At 43.1% G+C, this 27,398-nt stretch overlaps 1 protein-coding gene across 2 annotated transcripts in view; it reads left to right on the top strand.

Moving 5' to 3' along the window:
• Window positions 1-2,544: 2,544 nt before the first annotated feature.
• SEMA5B (semaphorin 5B) overlaps window positions 2,545-27,398 on the top strand; it is a 265,869-nt gene continuing 241,015 nt past the window's right edge. For both annotated transcript variants that reach the window (XM_066190263.1, XM_066190264.1), the window contains exon 1: window positions 2,545-2,606. The gene's annotated coding sequence lies outside the window, so the exon portion shown is untranslated. The remainder of the gene's footprint in view (window positions 2,607-27,398) is intronic.

The raw sequence follows: 27,398 nt of genomic DNA, 5'->3' as shown, positions 1-27,398 counted from the left end.
TGCGCACATTTTATTAGTAAGTCTTTCATCAATGCATACACACACAACCAACAGAACTACTCCCAGCCTTTTGGGGGAAGCAGCAAAATAGTGGCAGGGAAATGGCAGAAGATTTTAGGACAAACAATCTTTTCTTTAATAGAAAAGTGCTATCCATTATATCTTTAAATGTTGACAGACATTTATGTGGTCTTTAGCTATGTATTATTCAATGCTCAGTGCCGCATCTGGAAGTCTTAGCAGGAGCAAAGGTTGAGCTATCTGCTGGCAATTACATGTGTAGTTGTGGCATTTGGTGAGGTGATCTGTCCCTGAGGGTTAGATAACCAAGTGACTCGCTCTACAGTAAAAGTGAAAAAGAAGACAAATAAAGTCCCAGCACAGAGCCCAACCTTCACTGTGTTCTGCTCTGTCCACCCAGGCTGTTGTGCATCCTTATTTAAAATTCAATTCACTAAATTGAAAGGTATCATCCTGTATGTTAAAGAAAGGGAGGGACTGTTACTTACTTATTCACATGTAAATTAAGACAATACTTTAAGAAGATACTATTAAAAAAAATCAGCTAGAGGAGTAGGGTTTTTTCAGTGTTAGGAAAGATGAGGAAGAAAAAAGGCACAAATGTGATGCTACTGTGAATGGGCAGTTTGCTCAGCACTGTCTAGACTATGCCTGATTCAAGTGTTCTACCAGAGTTTGAGTTTTGAGCAGAATACATAGCTAAATTGCAATTGTTTTGTATCCTTTACCTGTCCTATGCTTTCCAGTATGAGTTTTAAAATGGAAAGCAGATAAAAAATGTTATGGATATAAATAATATATTAACTGCTTCACTCAAGGTATCAAAAGAATGCATTACTGCACAAGCAGATGTAGTGATATAGTTCCTTGATTAAGGAAAAACTGGGAAATTATGAACAGGCAAACAATTACATGTTGTGTAATGATCATCTCAGTGGATCTATGCAGTTACTTCTCTGAGATGAGAATTGGGAGCACACCCACTGCCACCACAATTGGCTGTCATAGCACTGATGAGCCATCATACAATTACACTGTTTTTATATAGCTATAACATACTGTCAACATGAATGACAGGATCAGTTTACAGAAGGAAAAAAACCCAGCCTCATTATGTATGCACACATACATATGCAACGGCATCAGTGCAGGCCATTCTGTCTGGGTATTCAGCTGATAAATAACTGAAGCGCTTCTCTGGCGATTCTTAAATGTCACTAGACCAGCCCAGATGTGTTTTTATCCTTTGACTGCCGGGCCGCTTGTCCATCAGCAGGGTCCATCCTATGGCTTCATGCGGTCGCCGCTACCGGCGTTCAGGCGCTGTGCATCACGGCGGGGACAGCGCGGCACATCAGCCTTCCCAAAGCCACGTTCGATGCAGCCGCCTCCGGCCACGCAGCGATTCCCCGCGGGCGGCCCCCGGACAGCGCTGGGGCCGCGGAGGACAGCGCTGCTTCTCCCGTGCGCTCCGCGCCGCGTACGCTCCTCATCGCGGATTTTCCGCCGCTATCTGCGCTTTGGCGTGAGAAAACTGCCGCTTTCCTCCCCGGGTTCATCTCGACCCCGTTAGCCTCCGGCAAACAAGGGGACACGGCCACGGGGAGTCGCGGCCGCAGCCCCGGGCCCGAGTGAGGGGCTCAGTCACGGGAAGGGACCGCGCTCCGCTCCGGGCTCGGTGCAAGCCCTGGCCGGGCGGAGTGTCCGGGCGGCCGCTGCCGCGGGGGCTGCAAGGGAGCCCGGAGCCCCGCGGCGCCACTCCGAGCCCCAGCGCAGCCGCTTCCCCGCGCCCCTCTCCCATCACAGCCACAGCAACGCAGCCGGCCCTGCCCCTTCCAGCAGGGAGGGAAGAGGCTGGATTTGAACACAAACATCGCTCCGCCGCTCGGTGGATTATTTTCGCTCTTGCCTGGTGCCTCACCTCCACCCTCAGCCCTCCCCACACCGGCGGCACTTGAACCTGCCCGCCTGGAAAGTGTGCCACCCCCCATCCTCGACCATCACCCACTCTCCGCGCCAGCCCCGCCGGCCTCCCTCCGCAGGGTCCGGCCGGGGAGCGCCGCTGTGCTCCGCAGGACCCCCCACCGGCCCGGGGAGACCGGCTGCGACCAGCGGGGAGGGCGGCGAGGGCGATTCGCTTGCTAGAGAAATGCCCTGTTGAACTTTGAATATATTAGTTGACATCAGTGCGAGTTGGGGCTGCCAGCCCCTAGCTCCCTCCTCCTTCTTCCCTACCTCCTCCTCCTCCGCCTCCTTCTCCTCCTCCCCTCGGGCTCCGATGGAAAGAGTTGAAGCCGTGCTGATAGGAGCCGCCTGGAAGAGACAGCGGAGCGCCCGGGAGGACTTCGGTCCCAACTCCGGCCGTACCGCGGGGACGCTGCCCGCCGCCGCTCGCATGGCCCGAGGCGGCACTCCCTGAGCGCCGGGCTGGGCAGAGCCGCCGCTCCGCTCCCCTGCTCGCCCCGAGCCGAGCCCAGCCCGCCGAGCCGAGCCCAGCCCAGCCGCGCCGCGGCTGCCCCCGCTCCTGCGGCAGCCGGAGCGCGATGTGCCGGTGAGCCCCGCACCGGGAGCCCGGCGGCCCCCCCGTAAGCGCAGCGGCGGCCCGGGGGGCGGGCGGCGGGACGGGCCGGGGGGCGCGCAAACTTCCCAACTTGGCGGGGTCGGGGCGAGCGGGCGGCGCTGGGAAGGGGATCCGGGGAGGTGGGAACCCCCGGGCTGCTCCGCGTCTCCGCCGGCCCCGGCGCAGCGCCCGCTGATGGGGGGCCGGGGGCGACCTCCGGGGCGTGGGGGTGTGTTTGTGCCCGGCGCGCCGTCCCCCTGCCCGCCGGGGAGCCAAAGGGGCTTTTTTTTTCTTGTCGCTGTGTTCGTAGTCCGGCAGCGCTGGAGAGCACGCTAGCTCGGAGGTGGCAGTGGAGGTGTTTTTTCTTCCTCCTCTCCCCGCCACCTTTCCAGCTCTTCCTAAACCGGCTGAGGGGGGCTGTGGCGGGAGGGAAGGGGTGCAGTGGTGGGAAGCCGGACAGCTTAGACGAAGGGATATTAATGATTTTTGTTTTTCAGATGGTAATTTGTCTTTGTGGTAGGGGTGGCCCATTAAATTTCAGCTCACGTCCTGATGGAGATCAAAAGCGAAGGGGAGAGGGAGAGGGAAGCAGAGAGCCTTGTGCTTCTCCTTAGCTCCGCGCATTGTTAGAAACTTATGGGGAGTGTATGGGGGGGGGGGGTATGATTTCCAGAAACAACCTTTGTCGATCCAGCTCCAGTATCCACACCAAAGTTGGAGAGCTGTATTTTCCAGCACTACCATCTGCTCCTGGTGCTGCCCAGGAGCACGCTTACTGTTCCGCCTCAGAGGAAACAAACAAAAGGTGTGCTTAGCAAGTCGGTCCTGAACCTGTCTCTTCATAGGCTTTTAGGTGGAGCATTCAGTATAGAGGAGTATCTATGTCCTAAAGGTTCACTGTCCTCTGTTGGCTCAGTTTAGACTCTTAGATAATTTTCTGTCCTTAAAAAAGGTCTCCAAACATGGTAGATGCCAGTCCTGTTTTGTTGTTTCTTTTTTCTCCCCAATTTAGTTATCTGCTTTTGGTTGGTGTTTACATTTATTTTGTTTCCCCATTACTTTTTTCATCAAACTATTTATGTATGGACATACTGGTTAGGAACCATAGTAAAGTTCCTTTTTTTGTTGTGCAAGTGTTCCCTCTCATCACAGAAAATATTTCTTTTCCTAAACTACAAGGAAATTGAACTGCGAGAGGTTTGATGTCTGCCTCTGGATGGGTTCAGGGGTAGGCTAAGACCCCAGGCTGACTGCACTGTGAACAAGATAGAAACCAACAAAGCTAGAAGTTATAATGGGCTTTGATTCTTACTGCTGCTTTAGATCTGTACAGATCCCAGGTGAGCGAAGGCAAGGAGGAGGAGTGAGGGTAGCTGCAACAAACTACTCATACAGAAAAGTACTCTCATGATCTGATTTGTAAGCACAAGGGTAGAAAACTGGTCATAACTGCAGACAAAGTGGCAGTGGATTTGTTTTTTAAACAGACACTTGAATCATCCATGTCTTTCATTTTTTCTCCTTTTGCACTAAAACTTTTCTGATTAGATTGGATGATCAGTAGACTCAGTACTAGGCAATAGCAGGGAATTTCTGTGTTTGATGTTATGCTTCTTGCATTTTCAGTGAAGTCTAGGCAAGTCGTTCTGTTTTTCTCTCTATCTTGTTTTCTTTCATTAAAGAGGCCAAATTTTTGTCCTCCCCTGCCAGGGACACGCTAATCCTAAAGTCATGGGGGAAAGAGAGAGACATCCCACCCTTCAGAATATAGATATTTGCCTTGTTCATCCCCCCATCCTGTTAGGCTGATGGAATTGGCAGTGGCTGCCCTCCGTGACCTCCCTCCCTTCCTGCAAAAAGCTGGGGCAACCAGGGAGGAGAAAATGTGCAAACTCCAGCAAGTGAAAAAGCACAACCCCAGAGGACAAAAGGCTTGAACAGAGAGATGCGGGGGATTGAGGTTCTGCATAGAAAACTACTTTCAGCGAACTGGCCTTGATCAGCTCACATTGACTGGAAACGATGGCATGGGGATGGGTTCAGTAGGAATGTGGGTAGCCCAAGAAAAGCTCAATACGAGTGGTGCCATGGAATTTTAGTTGCTTTGCAGTAAGATGAAAAAAGTTCCCAGACAAAATGGCTTTGGTCATCCACTGTGATTGCCCTTTATTCTTCAGGCCGACAGCTGACCTGGGGGAACATACTCCCAGACTATAAATTCTTTTCTTACCTTGTAGTCTGTTGTAAAAGTGCTGCTTCACTTGGGCTGAGACATGATAAGGCCCTGTTAGAGAGAAAGTTCCTGGGGAGCAGGCTCACTCTGTGATACTGAACATGCCTCGAACAATAGATTTCTATTTTAGTCAGGACAAATAATCGTGCAAGCAGACATACTAGGGTTAAATAAGACCATCTGCATGAATATATCTTCCCGAAAACAAATAGATGCCGGGTAAAGTTTCAGTGTGCAGCCGGGGCTGTTGCCTTGCTGTTGGGCAAAAGGGGGCAGTATCCAACAGTGCCAGGGAGCGATCTGCCGCTGCCGCCTCCCTGTCTCGAGCGCTGCCTGGTGCGTGCTCTATCAACGGGGATCTGGGAATTTGAGGTGTTAGACGGTAGCCCATATTCAGGTGGTTCCTTGTAAAGACATCAGAGAGGTTAACTGACTGTCTAAAAGATGCAGGATCAAAGGTGTAATTGTTTTATTTTGTGGTTGCATCACTTGCATATGCTGGTGAAGGATTGGAAATTAAGGACAATACTGTGTGATTGCAGAGCTACTTTTGTTCACATTTAGTAGGTTGACAGCAGTAACCTCACCCTGTTTTTACTGTACTGGTTGTAGGGAAAGCATGGTGAAGCCCCAGCTTTGGAGTGCTGTTGGTATAAAGGCCCTCCAAGGAATTGTCATCACTGTTCTTTGTAGTAAGAAAACCAAACAATTTCTTCTCTAAATTTAACTTTCTTTGAGAACTCATTTGTTTCCAGCTTAGAGAAATATATTGATCGATCTCATAAAATATTGGTTTTAGAATGCATTTAAAAGCCTTTTCACCTTTCATTTATCTACATGCCTGGATTATTAGGTTAGCATTTCTCAGTTCATTTTTTACTGGGTGCCATGGGCAATTTTACTGAGGGTCTGTCACTGGAAAGCCGTGCACTGAACTCCAGCTTTGTCAGGTCTCTTAAGTGCTGCTCACTGCCCTCATGACAAGAGCTGCAGCAGCAGGGACAGACCAGCCCCAAGAGAGGGGATGTGCTGAGGTGTAGGGAGTCAGTCACTGCAATGTGAAGATGTTCCACTGCTGGGATAGTGCTGAGATTCCGAGTTCAGGTGCAGTCCAGTGTGAAGTCTTCAACTGGATTTGCCTTGCTGCAGATCATGCCCATGACATCATTTCTGGTATAAAACTGAAAAAGGGAAATTTCATTACCTGCAGAGAGTGGTGGAGACAATTCAGAATGGTTCTCTAGGGGTAAAATTCATCGGTGTTCATTGTGTAGTGGCTATGTAAGTACCAAATCACACTGAAATCACAAAGTCAGTCTTAAGTGATGGACTTACCTTTTATAGACTGAATGCTGTGAAGGTGAACTGCCACAGTTTTGGTTTGGATCCTTGTGATGTAGTCCAGGAGACAAACCGTGGCATATTGCACTATCCCTGCTGGGCCTTGAAATGGGCTATGTCCAAATGTTGTTGCTTCTGAGGATCAAGTCAACAGCTCTTTGTTATTGTTCTGTTACTTAAGGAAACAAAAATCAACTCACTGAAGGCACTGTGTCAGATAGTTTTATTGTAGGCATTGTTTCTCTTGCTTTTAGACTCCTGACTTGTCCAGTGTGCCCAGTATCAGGACTCATCCCATCTCTGTCCATGGTGGCAATTTTCATGAGTTTCAGTGGGAGCTGAGTGTTAGACTTTGACAGCTCTTTGAGCCTGCAACTTGTGTGGACAGTGCTTTGCTTGCTGGAGATTATTCTTCAAGCACAGTTAACCTCAATATTTATTTCCCCGCTGTTCTCATTGTTGTCCAAAAAAAAAAAAAATTTACTGCCTGACAGCTGTTATTTCTTAGCCCAGGCTCAAACCATGTGAGTAAAGTGCAGCAGAGCTCTGACAGCACAACCGTGACTTTCAGCATGCAGGGTCTCCTTGACTACAGCGCCGCGACTCCCAAAGTTACCTCTGCTCCAGAACTCTCATAAAGCACAGTTTTTTAAGGCGCACAAAAAAATCACTCGAGGTGATTTTCTGAATATGAGTATATCAGTAGTAATAGTCCAGAAGTATTACTGTTATCAAAAATGTTTTTACAAACTAAGTGGATTTGTTTTGGTTTTGAATGTAATAACTCAGGGAGGTAATTTGCATGTGAAGGATGTTACCAAGTTACAAAGTATGACTCTGAATTGGTAGCAGGGCTATTCATGTACTTATAATTAAACATGTACCAAAGCACTGTGCTGGTTAAGGACTGGTGTGTCTTTATTTACTTTTTAGTGAGCTTTAAATGAGACGATAAGTAAACATGCTGATTACTAGTTTTAATTCCCAAATCAATTGTGAACACCTTGAGAGTTTATAAAGCATATGTGTAATTTCATTGGTGTTCAGAAAGGGGTCATTTGTGGAGACAGTGCAGAGTATTTTCTTCCCAGAAGCTGCTGTGAAGGAGCTTGATCTTACAAGGTGCTGCATGTTCTTCATTGTTGTTAATGCGTCTCTGGGAAACGGCACCCGGCACAACCAGAGCCTGATAAACACAAACTGTAGCAGTGTCTAACCTCTGTGGCTTTGTTGAGTAGGCGAAATGCTTATGGGCTTGTTAGTCTAGATAACATACTCCCTAACAGGCTCTTGCTGCAAGTTAAATAAATTGCAGAGTGCCAGTTTCAAAGGTTTGACTTTAACTATAATGCAGCAACACATGACCAGCCAGGATGTAGCCACCTGCAGAGAACCACAGTCATCATTTTCATTTCTGCCAGATATTGTGCTGCACTCAAAAGCTTCATCATAACTTCAGACCCTAGAGGCGAACCCATTCTGTGATTGGGAGTATCACACGAGGATCTGGCGATGCCAAATGGATCCTCCAGTAGCCTTGAACCCTCTGTGCTATGGAGGACGTACCCTGATGCTGGATAGGCTCAGGTGTTAGGCAGAGATCCCATCTGCAGTCCTGCAGAACAGCCCAGCTAAGTCCTGCATAGATGATCTATAAGCCATTGGTAGTTTCAGGGTTTGTGGCTTCAGAAGTTTGTGTATTTTGCAGATTGTTTGTGCCATAGTCTTCAAAAACTCTAAGCTTTTAAGACAACCAGATGGCTTTAACAAAATATATTTGCTGGCACCTGGAACAGGTGGATCTGGAATCAATTTATGCGGTGTAATTTTTTCCACACCCCTTTTGGAATAATTTTATACCCTGGAGCCACCTAAGGTGCTTATTATGTAGCCAATAGGGAACAGCTTCTGTCTGACTACATAAGATTTTACACATCTTTTATAGCTAATGCCTAGATTGAAATGCAAAATTTAGTGCTGGGAGTGCATGTGAATTTGTGAAACTCCCTGGAGAAAATGTGGGTGCATGTATCAGTGAATGAATTATGTTTCTCCACAGACAGAGAAAGTTTTTTTTTAGTGGTAACAAATGTCCTGTGTTCAGTGTTTGTCATTTTAAAAGCAGTATTTTTCATTTCAAGCGCAAACCTTGTGCAAACGCTGTGCAGGTGACCGATGTAGAGTGAAAATGAAAAAATAGCTTCAATTTTATTTGAAAGGATAACAGAATGAAAATATCTTATGTTGTATGAAAGTGTCCTGACTCTGAGATCAAATCGGTGGTTCCAAAATATGGCTGTGACAGTTATGACTAGTTTTGTGGGAAAGAAGCAGATCCTGCCTGTCTTCTTGAAGGGCAGGAAGCAAACTTCCATGAGACCTTGGCCACATCCTCATTCTTGCAGCAGAATTGGGGACAACAAGCTTATCCAGATGTGTGGATTCACAGTAACTTCAAAGGGTTTTGAGTGGGTGCTGTGGAACCATCTGCACAACTCAAAGGTAGGATTAGGCTAAATCTGGGAATACTTTGGGGCCAGCCTCTTAAGGGAAGAGGAGTTTGACTATGGATGGCCTGTTGGGCAGGTTTAATTGCTTTGCTGTGTTGCTTGGCCACGTGGAAGTTGTTTAGCCTGCTGTTTCAGCTAAAGGTTGCTTATTTATCTCCTGTGGTGATTTACAGCACATCAAAGATAGAGGGAAAAAATAAGGCAAGAAAGGAAAGGGTAGGAATTTCAGTCTGAGTAACTCAGTTCAACAGGATAATATAGTAAATTCAGGAATGCAGAAGGAGATGCATTTGTAGCCTGTATACATATAACACATGGAAGGAAAAATTGGCTGGGTCTCTGAAGTTTGTGCCCTGCCTCGTGTTCCTTTCTCTGCTCTGCCTTCCTGATGGAAGATGGTTTTCTGCCAGGAGATTTTCAGACACATGATTTGGACAGGGCAATCAGTATATATTTATAAAACACTTAATATTTCACTCGCTGACCTTTTTGGGGTCCATTCCACATATGAAGGGCATTTTCATTAGAAACACAAAGCTGAGACTCTGTTTCTGCCTGTGTCCAATGTGCTCCTCCAGTCCAAAAGAGTTTAGTTTTTGGTTGTAATTGCAGCTTGTAACCACCTACTTAAAATAAAAAACAACAGGGGGAAGAATATCATTAGTGGCTTGTGGTAGGATAAAGACACATACTTGCTCAACATGAGCAAAATAGGAATATGCACTGTAACTGTGTGCTGTTCCAATACTGACAAAGGATGAGGTAACACATAATATAAAAAATTTCACAGTTCCTGCTTTGTGGGGATAATCAAGTGATATAATAGTACAACTTAGCCTTATTTCCATTTTAACATGCATGCTCAGCAGTCAGAAGTAATAATCATCAGGGACAGAAAGTGGGGCATAAAAGGACCGTGGCCTGGAGAATTTTGTGCTCATCTGTTAAAGATATCATGAATAGTGATGCAGATGGGTGCCAGGTAGGGTTGCCAGTGACTGAAATCTGTACAAATTAAACTCTGAGGTCTGTGAGAAGCTGGTCTGATGTGACTTGCTCAAGGTCGTAGAGTATGTCAGTGGCAGAGGCAAAGTTACGAGCCCTGAAAACACTTATTCAATTACTTAATTCTGTAAAGGTAGTTAAATCCTATGAACGAAATGTTTCATCTTGTTGCTTTCCTGCATCAAAGCCCTGAACTTGTGCCTTACAAGACTCTGCATTTAACTCTATGCACAACACTGCCAGTATGTGACGTGATCAAACAAATCCTTTACTCATCTAAACAGTTCAGTGTAAGTGTGACTGTGGGTCAAGAACATAAGTACCCTGCTTGCCTGTGCACTATCAGTCCCAACATTTTCAAGATGAACTAGGGATTATTCCTGTATTTTGCACTTTCATATGCATACCGGACATGCATCTGTACGGGTTGAAATAAAACAAAAACAAGTGATTAACATCTTTAAAATTTAACATTTCCCCCCTTAACCAACAGAAATTGTTCCCGAGAGAGTAATTTACTAGATACATTCTGTATTTGTCTAGGACTGTACATCAGGAATACAAACCATGATTTTACTAATGCTATGTGTTGCCTCTAATGAGTCTTTGAAATATTAAACCAGCTTATATTTGGAATGAATTTTGCACACCTCCTTGTCTATGGCAGCTTTGCAAATCCAGGCTTCACTGTTTTACCTCAGAGAATTATGAGTTTATTATACTCCTGGAATGCTAATAGCATTCCATTTTCTCCCTAAATTTCTTCTTCATATTTATTTATTGATTCTTCTTTTGAGCACAGTTTCACAGATAATGATGGTACTACTGAGAATAGCTGGAGTGAGTTAATTTAAAGAAGGCTGAAGTTACAATGCCATCTATTTTTGCCAAAAATTTCTCTGTAAAGTTCATAAGCTAAAGCATCCAAAATGCTAAATTAGTTAAGATAACTGGATAAGGTTACTGCCAGTGCTATATTTCATTCCTGGTTTCATCAAAACAAAGCACATCAAGGCTGACAAGTCTAAATTTAATTTTGCATTGAAAACTCATGGGCAGATTTGAGGATGATGTGTTTTGGGTGAGCAGTCTTAGGTCACTTGATCTTTATGCAAATGCAGTTCATTGACCTGTGAGAGAACACCTGTGAACAGGGGTTTTAGCATTTTACCCTTTAGTTGGCATTTTACTTTTGATTCCTGGGATTCATCCCTGTCTGGTCCCTCCTCCCACAGTAATGGATGCCAGGAAGGTGCTTCCAGTCATTTTTTCTGCCTTCCCTGAAGGCAGACAACTCCCCCAACCTGATTCATGTTCAAGCAGGTCAATTGCTCTAAACGAATATCCAATTTTGATTTAAATATTTATGAAGGGAGAGAACATCCTCCAATTCTTGGCTAAGTGTTTAAAATTTAGCAACTCTTGTGATCATGTTACCCCTTAGTTGCTAGGTTCTTGGTCCTGTTATGCTCTTATCCAAAGAGGAGAGCATCATGTTTTCTTTCTGTGGAAGTACTTTGATCTGCAGTCAAGTAATCACTTAATTTTTCTGTGGTAATTCAGTATGATACTGGATTTTCCAATGTTTTTTTCAATCCTTATTGCTTGATGGGTCTTCTCTGAACTTTCTAAGGATGCTACTGGCCAAAGATGACAGTAGTACTGACACCCACAAAGGTATGGGAGAACTGAAACAGCAAAGTTTGTAGAGCAGAACTGAGCACATAGACAGCAGGAGATAAGGACTGTAAAGCTGGAACACAGGAAAAAAGGACAGTGGTGTAGGAAGCTCTTGGCATGAGGAGCCTGGTGTGTTACATGCCTCGTGAAGAACTGGAGTGGCTGCAGTGGTTAAAGGTAGAAACGGGTTTTTACTGGCAGAGGAGGGTGGCGTGGAGCTGGGTGGGCATTGCAGCAGCAGCACTGCTTGTAAATCAGAGCAGTGTTGTGTCAGGAGAACTCTCTGAAGGGAAGTGTCAAAGCATCTGTCTGCACTTTGCCTGGGCATAATCAGACCCTCATTCCGGGAGCACTGCGATCCAGGCAAGGTGGAAAGAGACACTTCGGACCAACTGAGGGCAGAGTTCAGGCAGAATTTCTGGTGAGGAAGACATTCCATTCTTCCAAGTGTAAGATCTGAGCCTGTAGAATCAAACTCACTTTTGCAATCTGTACAAATTTGGGGTGTTACTAATTTCAGTAAAATGAGCTGTGGATGAGAGTTTACTGCCCTGACTTCTGGATTGCTAACACAAGGCAAACAGTTAAATTATTCGCAAACGTTATAGTAGTATCAGGTTGGGTTGCACTAACCTTAACTGTGATACTTATGGTTTGAGAGGACTAGAATCTTCCCATAAGTAGTACAATTTCTGTTTTTAGTTTGGAAAGATGTTATCATTTAATGAAAACCTTTTGTTTTCTGGCAGCCTACTCTGCCATCCATTTACAAAGCTCTCAGAGGGCTTGGATGTCCATGAAAAGTTCAAGAGCCCAATTCTACTCACAGATAGATGAGTGCAGCCTCAGTGAAGAGCTGCAGTTGTGCTTGGCTGAGCATTGTAATGTGAGCCCAAAATATCAAAGACAAGTTTGTACCTATGGAACCAGATTGCATAGGGATGGTATTGGTCTGGTGGCACTCTCCAAAATGAGGTCTGCCAGATTATGCTGTTGCAAAATCCAGCACCAAGAGAAGCATTTTTAGTTTTAATTAAAACAAAAACTTGAAACAACATGATCTCTATTTCTGCTGAATTTTAGGCTTCCACTTATTTGAGCATAAGATGCAGAAGTAATTGATTAGAAACAGAAGTAAAATAATGAGGCATGCATTTTTTTTTCCTTTCCCAAACTGATTCAACTGAGGAAGGAAAAAGAATGAAACTTCTGAAGATTTAACTTGAGATGAGTAAGACTTTTCTTCACAAATGGACCAAATGAACTACTGAAGTGCTTCAGTGAAGTTATCACAACAGCCTTGAGCTAGCAGGGTTATTTCCATGGCAGACTTCTACCTGATAGAGACAGGGGTTTAAATTAATAGTTTAAAGAAGTGGAAATAGTCTGATATATGTAGTTCTAATGGTCTAGGATATTTGTTGAAGAGACAAGAGCCTGACCCTGCAACAAGAGACATCAGCAGGAAGAGTTCAATTTTTGAAAGTTAAAATTGGATTTTTCATCTTAAAAAACCCCCAAAACTTCACATTATGCAGTTCTTACCCAAAGAATATTTGTTTTTGAAATTGGCATATTACTGGAGTCAGAGCTGCAGGAGATGGCCCCAGGTTTTCAACCTGACAGTGCCTCTTTAAAATGCAGCAGTGTAATTTAGGCATCTCTTATTTGTTTTGAATAGCAGAGCCAACATATCTGTCAGTCACAAAGACTTGATAGACACGATTAGAAGGCAGGAGATCAGGAAACGTGTGCTTACCACAGCCAGCTCTCCCCAGTGAAGAAGTGAGTGTCTCGGTGGCATATTTACAATTAAGGTGTAACTGAATGCTTTTCTAGAAATGTGCTTTGTAGGCTGCGTTGAAATAGTGTTTTCTATTATGACCAGTTTCTGGAACAGATTATCGTGATTGTCGGAAGCACTTCAAAGCAGATTGATGCAGGAAGATCTTTCACCAAAAACTTCAGCTTCTCTGTAAAACAGAAATCTACAAATGTGCCTGCAATCTGTGTTGTTTCAGCTACAGCAGCGTTTATTTGATAGAAATGGTCTGCTCTTAATTTCCAAAGTACTACAAAGCTCTTTTTATTTTGCTGGCCCCTCCATTTCACAGTAGAGTTCAAAGGTTCTGTTTCCTTTCTCCCATATCCTTCTAAATTTCTGTTTGGTATTTTCTAAAGGCTAAGATTTAAAGATTATAATGAAATACTGAGCTGCATCTGATAAAGGCAGACACTAATTTAATATATTGTGGCCAGACTTTCATAGAACTGACCGAAACGCATTGTCTAGTCCATTCCCCCAGCTCAAACAGCATCAACCAAACCTCCACCATTCAGCTGAACTCAGCAGTAGCTAAACCATGATAGGAACTGGAAATGCCTTTAAAATGTATTAACTTCTGAATTTTCACACATGAGGCTAGTGATATTCCATTTCATCAAGACTGCTAAAAACTTCACTTGCAGGCTTTGAGAATTGAAGTCTTCTTACTAGCAAATACAGGAGCAAATGTGAAAACCCATCTTTCTGCTTGGGATAAAACTAGGTGGTAACAGCACATTGAACTGTGGTGGGATGCCAGCAAATTCTTCTTGGTTTTCAAGGCTGTTGAAAAGAGAGGAAGCTCGTGCAGAAAATGAAAGGCAGCCATAAGAACAAAGACAAGAATCAATTAGAACTGTCTTGCTCCACTATATTTAGTAGCACATGCAGAGGACAGGAAGAAGAATTTACAAAAACAGTCATCATTGTTACTTTGTGCCTTTTCCAGCTGTAATATAACACACTCATTCATTGTCCGAGTCTTAAGTGAACAAATTGATTTTTTTACCAGGGAAGATGATGAGACAAAGAGAAGTTAAGTCTCTTGTCTAAGCTCATAGAGGGCAGCAGTGAAAGACAGTCCTGCAGCCACAAACATTTTTTCTTGTTGGACAGTAGAAATATGATGGATTCTTTGTGTTAAAGAAGGGCCTTGAAATAGTCCCTGTACATTCTGGGAAATTATTTTTTTCCTATAAAACAAGGCCAAATGCTGTTGAAGAATATATGGTGAATACTTATGGTAAGTATTAAAAAAGGGTTTTTTTTATCTGCAGTGTCATTAAATTAACAATTCTGACACTTCAGAATACAATTTATTTATCAAATGTGGTGAGTAAATGAAGTTATCTTATGCAGAGGACTTATTCTGGTTCTTTCTGAAAAAGTACAGATGACACTCAAGCTTCTAAAGCAGACAACTCTGTGAACACTTCCTTACCATTTCTTTTCTCCAACACAGAAAATTAATAGCCAAGCACCAATTTTGTGTGTATTTTTAGTGAGCATAAATTAATCTACTTAATATGTAGCATGCTTCTTGCACTTACACATAGTTAAATCGTATTTGTTCTTAGAAACTATTCATCCTGTGTAAACCTGCTTCCTGAGCAAATATTTCTTTAATTACTAGAACAAATAGGTTGTGGGATTTGGAGTCGATTATCGCAGCATTTCTTTCCCTGATGTGTGCTTCAGGTGTGCACAGCAGAGAGGTCTGCCAAACACAGCCAGGAAACACAGCAGCCAGCTTTTTTGCAGTTTGAAAATAAATACATCTTATGAATACATCACACCTACAGAACCCTTCATTTGGGGATTACAGGGTGCTTTGCCATATTTTGTGGGTATTATTTATTTCCATTTTAGGCAAGGATAAAGTGAAAAGGAGAGAGAGAGAAACCAGGGCCCATATGCAACATCTCTGTGTTGTATTAATAGAGATAGCTGTACTAAAATGTATATGCTTGTATGCTCCTTGTGTAGAACAGCAGAGGACATGGCTTTTCCTAGAGGCCAATGAAGTACAGGCTCTATTTTTGGATGTCTGGTAGTGCATTTCTGGTCTCAGAGGTCCTGGAAGCTCAAAGCAAACAGAAGTCATGGAGAGTTGGAGACATAGGGATGTCAGAACCATGCCTCGCCGGCAAGACACCTCAGTGTCAGGTTTGGCTGCTAGGGTTCAGTGGCTTATGACTGGGATGTGCAGAGCTGAGGGAGAAGTGCAGGTGTCTGGTTTCCTGGACACGTTGTGCCAGAACAGGACAACTTAGTCCCAAATGCATATCCTTGTCTTCACTGCACAACTCATCCAGGAGGTTGGAAGCTCTGTGTGAATAGTATGACAGCAAAGCCATGTGCCTGTCCTCAGTGCCTCTGTGCTTGCCTCTGGGAAGGTGTGTGTATGTGTGGGTGTCACTGTTTGCCAGGATTTTTTTATGTTGAGATTGTATAGGAGTAATTCCCCAGAAGTTATGGGAGAAATGTTTTTCCTGTGGGAGGAGTGTTTAAGAGTTGTCAGCGTCTTCATATTTCTTAGCTGCAGAGTAAGGAGTTTCTGATAGGGGAGGGTAGATTTTGAGCTCTGACTTTCTCTTGCTGAGTTAATTAACCAGAGTTCAAAGCACTTCCTCTCCTGAGCTGGAGTTTCTTATGTGGGAAACAGAGGTAAGAAGCCATGCCCAAATGAGATCCCCAATTAAGGATGCAGGTGAACAAGGCTTGTAAATGACTGTCTTGAGTCTGAGCAGAAGACCGTGTCTGCCAGTAAAATACTGTTTGGATATACCCTTAATGAAAAGAAAGGGTTTACTGTAGAGTCAGCAGCCAAAACATCCTTTCTGCTGTTAAAGTGACGCATGCCATGTGGTGAGCTTCTTCCTGGCTTTTCTTCAGGACTACAGGGATTGGAGTATGCATTTGGAGGAGGCTTTGGAATATCAGAGCTGAGAGGGCCAATGGGATGCTGCATGATGCCATGTTATTGAAGAGTTCTTGGCACCTGCTTGTCTTTGGCTGGGTTAAATTCATAAAGCCATCATCACTCACAAATGTACTTTAAAAAGTCCTGTCTTCTGACAGCTGCTGTTTTCTTTTTTCCTCACTGGAGCTTTTAGATGTAGCTGAACCTAGCCAGATGATGGACTGTGAAGGAACAAATATGTCACTTAAACAAAACCTCTTTAGCATCTTTAGGTTTAGAGTTTTATTTCTCTGTGCACATGAGCTCTGAAAGTTCACTGTTCCCTCATGGCCCCTGAGGGCTCTAGTTTAACAGCAAAGGTGTCAAGTGCCCAAGTAAGTACCTGGATGTTGGTAGTGCTAATACAGCCTGTGCCTTGTCACCTATCACAGCTGTGTCTACCTGTGCAGTGGTTGCATCTCCTGCCTGAGGTGGAATGATAACTAAAAAGTGCCTTTATGTGGTTTACTGTAATCCTCTCAACCACAAGAAGATGCTCTGACTGTGCAATACAGTATTCACTCGAGGAGTTAATAGGAATTAGCTATTGCAATTTAGGTTTACATCCTGGATTATTGGGCAATAATCTCCTTTTTGCAGGAAGCTCTAATTGACGCAGAGGTCAGATGATACTGGGACAGGAAGTTTAGAGCAGCTGCAGGAGGATGTCTGATGAGTGCTCTCTCAACTTTCCACCGTGAATGAGCAGTAGGGTACATGTAGTCTGTTTTGTTCATTGAGATCAAAACTTCTCTGGGGATGAGAAGTTACTCCATGGATAGCAACTTGTGCAGTGCCACTCATGTGGAACCTCTGCCTGACTAACTCAAATAGCAGTGGGAATCCATCTGAAATCTAAGCACCTTGTGGTTTAAATGCTTTCTGTGTGTTTTCAGATAGCAATCTCTTTAGCTCTTTGAGGCATTTAATGAAAATTGTTTTAACAGGACTGCAACATCATAGAGAACATTGTGTGTGTTTTCATGCAATGGGGGGGGCGGGGTGGTGCAACCATGCAGTACAGCTGGAGCTGTAGCATTTTACTGTGCTGTGACAGGTAACATCGATTTTACAGTTAAGTGAGACTGATTTCAAATGTTCTCTTGTTGAGTTTATTGGCACCTACAACTAACAGTGTTAAAAGGTTAAATAGTATGTACGTTACACTGCACACAGCCCCAAAATTTGTTTAGAGAACAAAACAATAGTCTCTTGTGACTGGTCCTCTCACCCTACAAAATTTCTGTATGTGGATGTCAGTCCTTAATGAGGTTGTTTGAGAACGGTCTTCTTACATCTTCTCTGTGCCTCTTACGGAGAACATTTCTGGCTGAAAACTGAACTGAAGGAAGGGCAAAATGGACTCTTGAGCTGAACATTAGTTGAAGACTCAGAGAACACTTGAAATACCTGGGAATGACCTGGACTTCATGGCTAGCATGAACACGTCCCATGAATACTCCAACTCCAGGGTTTGTTACTCAGCCCCCCTACAAAGCAAATAGTACTTCACAGGCATGTTTTAAGGCATTGGTGTGTGGGATTTGTCAAGATGGGAACATTTAATCTGGGCCAGCAATAGAATTGCAGGTATTGATACTGGTTGCATTCAAGTAATTCTGTATAAATGTCACCTGCTTTGGTCTGTGGCAATAGCTAGAAAGGGACATGAATTGACTGAGAAAGAGAGACATGTGCTGTGATTGCTTAAATACAAACCTGGGAGTTGGTGAGTTTTAACTTCTAAACTCACCTCTACCAGCAGCTCATTCAATGCCTTGGGCAAGCACTGGGAAGTCAGTATCGGGTTTCTCTGTTGAAGTAATAATGCTTAAAGAAAAAAAAAAAAAAAAAAAAAAAAAGGAGACAGACAGCATTTTCTAGAGTTGTAAGAATTCATCAAAGATTGTTTCAGAGGATTACCTGAAAAGTGCTACGTATTTTAAATGGTTTCTAATCCCTGTATATTAGTTATATGCATAGGAAATAATCAGCCTGAAGCACAGCTCCCATTTGGTGATTTCCATTTGAAATGACCCTTTCTTTCATCAAAACAGCAGAAAGGACAGATACGTGCTATTAAGAACAAGATGTTCTAGTTCAAACTGGCAGCATCATCTCTGAAACCCGCCCTGCTGGAGCAGTGCTTTTAGAAAAAGCAGATTCCCACCAGTTAGCTGCTGCTAACTCTTTCAATTAATTGCCTAAATTATTTGCAGAACAGCTGGTATTAGCTGCTATTACTTCCTTTGATGCAACAAGTTTTCATTTCCAGTTCTTAGATTCTTCCACATCTGTGCTCCCAGTAACAGGCAGTGATCACTGGTGAGTCACTTTGCCACATTGAGTGTCTAGTGTTGGCTTTGCTCCTGGTGACATGTGCCAGCCTGGGTGGAAAAAAAAAAAAAAAGAAATTAAAAAAACATAAGCCCTAAAGGCATGATAACTTGAGTTATTTCCCTTCACCTCTTCCCAAAGTGGAAATCCAGCTTGCATATGGAGTTCACGAACTGGAAACAAGCTGCTGACTCTGTGGCTGCTGTTGGCAATGAACCTCCAAACCTCAGCATTCAAATTGAAAGCCAGACCTCTCTGGTGCATTAAGGCTCGCATGCTAGTTTTAATTGTTGAGCTTCCTTTCAGGACTAAGAGATTACTAAGGAGTTGCCAAAGCTCTCTTGTATTCCATGTTCATATGATTCCCCAGATAACTTCACTTTGAAGTGGGCTGCAAGTGAAGATGCTCCCCATTCTCTCCAAATGTACATCCAACTATCACTGAAGTTTCCATCAGCTTGATTAGTTGGCACCAGCTCTGATGTGTTCTGAAATGCTGAGAGCAAGTTGTCTTTATAGACTACCCCTCTAAAAGTTACTCAAGAAGTCACTGTATTTGTTCCTCCTGAATTTAAAACCTATGGATTGGCTATGAACTTCCAGCTATGGACCTGATCCAAAGACCAATGACATAAAAGGGAGAGAGTGTCTTAAAATTCCTTCCAGTGTCTTTGGGTGAGGCTACGTTTTGAAAATACTTGTCTTCTAATCTGAACCAAGTATTCTTGAGGACTGTGCATGTCTTTACTGTTTCAGAGTTTTTTCATTTCAGTCCTTCATGCGTGCCCAGTTAACAGTTCCTCTCATTTAGAATGGCTTGTGGTCTGTAGAAGCTGATTGGTTTTCATTACTGCATCCGACATGGATGGCTACCAAGATTGTGTTTTAATAGAAGGTAGTATAGATCAATGTTGTACTGTTGAAGTTAGAGCCAATAGCATATTTTACCTTTAAACTAGTGAGTCTACCAAAGTCAGTATTTTTTAAATTGGAACAGGGTCTGTACATCTGTGCAGTACAGCTGGAATACACATCGTTAAGGGCAGGGTGTCCTCTCCAGGGCCTGGGTGTAGCACTTTATATGCTGTCCACCTGCGAGGGACTGTTTTCACTTGGCTGCACTGAACTGTGTTCCTGGTTGAAAATAAGCAGATTTGTTATTTAATACCTTTGGCAGTCTGACAGGTAGTTTTAGTAAAAAATCTAAAGCATGCTTGGTTGGCATCCTATTCCCATCAGGAAGGACTCCTGTAACAGATCCCTGTGCTTGTCCTCTTCTGCTAGGGGTGTTCTACCTGCTAGAGAAAGAAGGAATTCTGGGGTGTTGGTGTTTGTTGAAACCGGTCTGAGAAGGATAATCACAGTCACTGCTTCTCAGAAAGAGCCTTTTGGCTATGGCTGCCCTCTTTGGTCAGGGGTTTGAGGATAGTGTTTCTCAGCCTAGAGTTCCTGATGCATGGAAGTGTTGCTGTGTTAGCTTCTCCTTAGAGGTTGTGGATCTGTTCTGCCGAATGCAGAAGGGCAGGTCTCTGTCGTTTTTCTGTCAGAAATCCCCCCAAGAGCAAGAGCAAACTGCAGTTGAATTGCCTCTCACAGGTTTTTTAAATTATGTGGCTTTTTTGGATAGAAATGGGCTGAGCTCCAACCTTTCTCATGCTGTTTGCCCTGTAACCTCTGTTCCTTTCCCAGTTCCCATCTGCATTGTCAGAAATGGGCAAGCTCCCATCTGCTGCCGGCTGGGCTGCTGCCGACAGGATTGCTGCCCTTCCGGCGGGGCACGGCCCTTCCCTCCCTCTGCCCAGTCCCTGCAGGCTGCTGTGCTTGGACGTTGTCCTTTGCTTTCATCCTCAGAACTGGACCTAATCAAGTGAATACAGCTGTTTGTGTTTCATCAGAAGCCTCCCCATCTGTCTGGGGGGCTGGTTGGGGTGGTAAGGGAACGAGGAGTTTTCAGCTACTCCAACTTTGGGCTGAAGTACAGACTTTTAATGACATTTTCTCCTGAACGTTAACGTTAGCTGTTTATGAAGCCAAGAATGTGTCTCTTCATGCCACTCGAACACTTTAGTGAGGGTGAGGGCACGATTAGTCATTCAGCAGGCAAACATCTGGTGCTTTTGTGTGCCCCGCAGCTCTTCCTAGTCGGGAGGCCTCACCTCGGCCTGGCTAAGCCAGGAATGTGTTACCACAGGCATTTTAATTTTGTGCTCTTAACCACCATCATACAAGAACAGGGAGTAAAATGTGGTTTCTCGTGTGCTCTTTTTGAGTTCTGTATCCTTGTATTTCTAGATCCCAGCTCATTCTGGACAACAATTTGTCTCTCTAGATCTGTGTGATAGATCAGAGAAATAGGATTTTCAAAGCATTCCTAAACTACTGGCTCTGTCCTTCCCAGAATAGGCATCAGAAAACTAGGGAAAATAAAAAATGTCTGTATACAATCTCTTTCCCTTCCCATGCTTGGCTTCCTTTCTAAATCCCAGAGTCACCCTTTGAACATGGCAATTCATGGCTGATAGTCGAATCATTGCAAAACCTCCTCTTTTTGTTTCTTTCCCCTTACAGTGTTTCCTTCATCTCTGGTAACCCACACAGGCTTTTAATTCTAGAGTGACAACAATTTTCTTTGTTTTCCACAGATGGGGGAGCTTCCTTTCCCAAATATCTCTCCTTGCCGCTTACCTGAAATAACTGGCTTCTCCAGCACTTCCAGCTCTTAGCACATCTTTTGTCCTGCCTGTAGGTAAAGCTGCTCACTTTGTCTTCTGTTTGTGTTATGTCATCTTCCAGGAGCAGTGTGAGATGTGCTGGGCTCTTAGTCACCTAGTCTAGGGCTGATGCAAAGTGTGTTGAAGTTTGGAGCCTGAGCTGAAAGTGCATTGCAGCTGCTAGGAATGCAGACAGTGTTTGTAGCCAGAGCCCGGAATTGCTCCAGGTATCTCAGTAGATCTTAATCACAACCTGTTTTCTTCATCCAGGCATAACTTCCAGGCACACTCAGTCTCAGAGAGACAGGGTGCAACTGCTCTGTTGTTTTGCAAAGAGCAAGGAGGTCTAGTTAAAGTGATCCTCACCATCATTTGGCAAGTAAAATCTCTGTGGTGAAAAAGGCTTCACTGCATGGTATTTCAGTAATTGCAAGGTGACGGTACAGCACATTGTACAGGGAGAACTTTTACTCTCTGTTGGGTAACGTGCATTTATGGAGACCAGCAAGAGTAGTGGGAGTCTTAACCTTTTAACCCAAAGAAGAATTATTAGTAAATCGTAAGCTAACTAGAACTGAAAAAGGCTGACAGCCTATCCACTTTATCTCTTACTAATGTGGAATTGTTCCCTACAACAGCATTGTCTCCTGTTGGCTTTAAATAACTAAGCACCTATTGCTTCCCTGGGGAATGCATATCATTGACCAGTAGTGAACCCTCTCTAACAATCAGCCTAAACTTCCCTTAATTTTTTGCCCATTCCCCCAGTTAACTCTTTCTAGATTCTTACACTTTTCCAGTATTTGTAGATGGCTCTGTTGCTACCATACTTTATGTGAGTGATCAGTAAGCTTCATTCTTATAAATTGCAGTTTAATACTACTACAAGTTTCATTATGGTGATGTACATCTTCCAGTGCCACCGCTTAATGCTCAGCTCAAACAACAGCATGTCCTTTGTTAAACTAACTAGCACATCTTATGGTCTCTGCATAAATCTGTTGGTTTGGATACCTTTGAAAATGTGGCACTACTACACTACTACTATAAACATAGCCTTGGAACGAGATGAGTCCATGCAGCGGAAAGCCACTAATCCCCTTTTTGATATGTGAACCCCTGATTATTTCATTGCCCTAGGAAAGTGATTTTGCTTGATAAGGATGGAGGCCTGTGCGTGATTAGTACAGATTGCTGTCCCCAAGCTGTGTCTGGGGGGTGTGTGTATGGGTGTGTGTGGAAGTGTGATATATGGGTGCAAATGTAACTGAGATACTTCAGTCTTCCCAGCTCTGAGTTAGGGGTAATATCAATTGTGGGGACTGTTGTAAAACTTCACTTCATATTTGACCAAATAGTAATCACTATTCTGTCAAATAGTGCCTTATCTTCAAGATAGGCACAGCTGCCCCCAAATCCTAGAGAAGCTTTTCCTTTTGTCTTTACCAGATCTGAATCTGAAAGATTTCAGAGGAAATACTTATTTTTAGGGTATCTTTACCATCCTTCAGCCTGATGATTAGGCCACAATTTTCTTTTTTTCAGCTCAATGACCAAGCAATCTGGAATTGCATATCAACCCGTGTTTCATATATTTTGTGATTCATTGTAATTTAAAAAGAATCCTTTATTGGAAGCCTGAAATTTTACTGGTGGTCAAAGATCCAGAAAATCCATTTAGAGGAAAAAGACTAGTAAAAGCAAGAGAGGATAAGAAGCATCACTGGCTGTGTCTTTTGGTGTAAATCACATTCATTTCATAAAAGTCTTGAACACATCTCTTAAACTTTAAAACCTGAATCTCAAGCCCAGCAGTCAATGGAGGTTTTAGCACCAGCCAGAGAGTGCTCATAGTTGGCAGGCAGATGGTCCTTTCCCCCCTTTTACATTCCTTCAACGCACTATTGCTGCCAGTTGGGCATTTGAAAGCCTCATTAATTTTCCTTGCTGTTTGGCAATAAGACCTTGCTTGTTCCTTGCTGTCTTCCATTACAGAAACCTGTGAAGTTTTCAGATTGCTCCTACCTGTTGTTTTGATGTGGGGCTGGATTATTTGCCTTGCTCAGGAACCAAGTGGTGGAGATGTTGAATGATGTAGAAACATGCTGGGATGTGGTATCAAAAGCACAAGTGGTTAGAATGTGGAGAGGAGAGGTTTGATGTGTGGATGCAAGGAGGGAATTAGAAATGAGAAAGAAAAGGACATGTCAAGACAATATTGATGTCAGATCCAGCAAATTCAGAGGAAACTATTTTCTCTGTTTAAATTATCTCTGCTTTGATGTTGTGGAATAACCAGTGGTCTTTTTCTCTGCTTTCTGGTGAGGTTTCAGATTTCTGTGAAGCTCCAGAAGTACACTTAGCTACAAAAAATACTAGTTTTGCCCAACTTCTTTTCTTCCCCCCCAAACAGAGAAATGCTTTACAATGTAGCCATCCTTAATAAAATGAATTTGAGGGCTGACAGCATGGGGCTGCATGTTGAGTGGTTTCAAATGGCTCTACATCTCATTATCCAGATTACAGGGTAGATTTTTGATTGCCTGCCCTGCAAACTCATTTGGAGACAGGTGTGTTAAAAATGCATGTGTCCTTGGTTACCTGGAGAGAGCAGAGGTGCTTTGTAGCTCAGAGTTGAGTTAAACGACTAAAGCCTGTATTATTCATCAAGACAAAATCATTTTCTGAATCTGAAAGAAAAGAAACTGTCTTGTCTTTGAAAATCATTTATCTGGCCTTGATTTTCCTCAGGGCAGCAAGTAGAAGTCAAATTTAAAACAGAGATTAAAACTCTTTTTCAGTGGGATCAAGAAAAGTAAATTGCCAGCAGAATCACTTTTGATCAAATGACTGTCTGCTGCAGGAATTGACTGTGCTGCCTGTGCAGCACAATGTTACAGTGTTCATCTGCTCTGCAGTCAGTTAGCACCACTTTGTGCTCTCCTCTTGGTGTGCCTGGCAAATTGAGAAAGATGGATGTGTAAAAGGTTTTGTCTTTCTGATGTGGGCTTCCTGAAGGTGGAGAGCTCACTGCCAGATCACCAGCAGTTGCATCTGTCAGCACGGGTGCAGAGAAACCAGAGGTGCTGGGGATTCGTGGTACCAGCACCTCTGCTGACACCAGTGGCCTGTTCTGTCACAGCCTGAAGAGGACATGACTGGCATGCTGCAGATCTCTACCTGGGGTGGGGTTGGCCGGGGTCTCACAAGCTGAGAACAGTCAGATACAGCCAGATCTTCAGTGCAGAACTGAGGGTGATAATTATTATTCATGTGTTGAGTTCCTCTGCCAAAGGGTAGGATGTTGCTGGAGTCCTTATCTTTAAGGGATGAAGTAATTCTGATAATCTGAACTGTTTTATCACGGTCAGTATCCATCCATTTCATACCTCAGCGCTCTTTGCTTTTGAGTCCCTGAGTCCTGACAGGTGGCAAATTGGATCAGTTTGTATTCTTGGTGCCACAGTGAGATACAGAGGAGAATAAATCTCCAGAGAAATGTGTGTTGGGCTTGAGTATGGGCTAAGCAACGTCACCAAGGGGACCAGGGTAGGCACAGCTGGAGGGAATGTGTGTGGCTAATAACAAAAGTAAAAGATATTGATTGATTTTCTTGAACTTTTACACCAACATAGAGGGGCTGTGCAGAAATTTCTACATACAACAAATTAGGATTGAGAGTTTGGATAATCTGGATTGATATTCACTGTTGGTGTATCAACCAACTCCTCTCTTTTAAATTACCCTCCTCAGACTTGTTACAAGTAAGCTTACAAACCAGCTTGTGAGACACAGGAAAAAATTATATGTATTTTTTCCCTAAAAATTCAGTTGATCTCTTTCAATCCTTGATGCCAGTGATATTGTTATTGTTATTATTTTTTCACTGCTTCTCTCCTACCATACTGGTATTTATTAAAGTAAAACCAGAAGAGATAGGAATACTTTCAGCCTCTTCTCCAAGAGGAAGCATTCCAGGTGTTCCCTACAACAAGGAATGTTCAAGATGTCCTGTATTTGAATCTGCTTGTAATTCTCCATAGCATTTCAACTGGTTATGGTATTCTTTCTCTTCTCTCCTAAAGCATTGTGCATCTGTATAATATACAGTTAAACAGGTACCTGTAACTGTATTGCTGGGCAGGACGGAAAGTCTTCTAAGCATAGTTCACAAAATATTTCATCACTCTGAGCATGAGATAATTCTACCATGAACAGTATATTTCCTGCCTTCTTAATAACTCTCAGACTTGTTTTCTTTTACTGGATTAAAGAAAATATACTATTTTTCTACTCTTCTGTGAACTGTACTAGTTGTCACCCAAATTCTTGCAATAGCATTTTGTTTGGCTGCTTTTTTTTCTTCATTATGTACAAGAACCTAATTGAACTGAATGAACTATATAGGAACATGAAGTGGTGATTACTCAGCCCTGCTGGTGTTAATTCCCAAATATAATTTAACAATTTAAAAAAGTCTTAACTTCACTCAGTAGTTTTAGAGCATCAGTCACTAAATTAATTAAAGCTTTCTAAATACATCATGCAAATTATGCTTTATACCCCCAAATACATAAATCATATAGAATTTATATGTCAGGGAAGGCTTATTGCTGCAGCTGCCTGCAGTACACTGGTGTGACTACTTACATCATAGCCACAGTGTAATGAGCTCCTCTTTGATGGCTGATTCTCTGCACAGGGGAGGCTGCCATCAAATGTGTTGTAGTTGGAGTCGACCTAGAGTAAGATGTTATCACTCCAGCTGCTCATCTCCAAAATCTTGCTAGAAGTTACTTGTTTTGGTTAACATGCTTCACTCATTTGCAATGGGCTAGGAGCACTCATAGAATCAGTTTTTAATGTTCATCTGACAAGTGGTAACATGCTACCACAAGATTTACTGTTGTTACTTTCTTTATAGGCATAGATATTGCTTAGACTGTAGTTGTTGCATGTTTTTATTTACCTTTTTATTAACACTCCTGTTGTTGAAGTCTTTTCTTCCTCAGCTGCTACTCCCCTCCCATCATTCTGCTCTCAAATCTTGTAATCTTCCCTTAAATTTTGGCCGGATTGTTTTGTTCGTTTTTAAGTAGGATGCCTTTTGAATCTATCAGGTAAGAAAAGGAAAACTACAGTGTAGTAAGAGTCCATCATTTTGTGATAAGCCCGTGTATAAGTGGGACTTTGATTCCTCAGCAAGGCTGGGGAGTCCCAAGTACCCCACAGAGAAGCAAGACTTACATGACATCTCCAGACCATTGACCCTGCTCCCTGCTCTTGATAGGTGGTATGTTGTTCAGTCCCAGCAATACCCACTTTTAATAGTTGTCTTGTTCCACGATTCTCACTGGAACATTATGGAAGAAACTCAGCCCTTTGATAGCCAGAAATATTTTCGAAGGTGTAAGCTAATACTATTCAGAGACAGTTTATATTATTTCATTTCTTGTATGAACATTTTCTTTTAACCTAAATAGCTATTTTATACTGATATATTTATAGTTAGTAATCATATCCCCTCTCAGCTTTTGTTTTCCTAAACCAGTCTAAGCTCATGAGATCCATCCGTCTGATAGCATGAGTAGTTTTTCTTTGGACCTACTCAAGTTTGAATTCCTCTGCTTTGGGTACAAGATCGAACTGTATTACACAGCTCTATTAATACTTTTTCACCTCTGCTAGAAAAATGTTGTTTTTTTTTTTTTTAATACAATGATGTAGCTTCATTTGTCTTTTCAACAGCTACACCCTGAGAATGGCTTAAGTGGCTTGTGAATGCAGTTATAAACCCAGGTCTTTTTCTTTCTAGCCAGTTATATCCACAGTATTCTTGCTGAGTTTTAAGTACCCAGTCTTGCCCTTTGCTTTATTTAACTTCTTTATTCGTACGTCTTACGTCATGTATGATATCACTGCTCTCTGCTGTATCACTACATTTTTTGAACTGTGAATCAGCATCGCCTTACTTTAGAGCACACTGCTGAATTAAGAGCGCGTGAGATGTAGAACTGGGGCTGCAAGTTTTGCTGAAGTGCTTGCTGAGTGTCTGCCTCATCTGTAGGGACTTAGTCTGTAATGAACCTATAGAAGTTGCAGTCAGAAAGTTTTTCATCTTTCAGCTCGTGGTAGCAGATATCTTAACTCTGAATGTCTTCAGTTAAATCCCCAACACACCCGTCATGTTGGTTTCCACAGCGTTGCAAGATC

The sequence above is a fragment of the Chamaea fasciata genome, unplaced genomic scaffold, assembly GCF_029207755.1.
Source record: "Chamaea fasciata isolate MVZ Bird 193981 ecotype frontalis unplaced genomic scaffold, bChaFas1.0.hap1 SCAF_8, whole genome shotgun sequence".
Taxonomy (NCBI): domain Eukaryota; kingdom Metazoa; phylum Chordata; class Aves; order Passeriformes; family Sylviidae; genus Chamaea; species Chamaea fasciata.
This window is presented reverse-complemented; position numbering and strand designations above follow the sequence as displayed.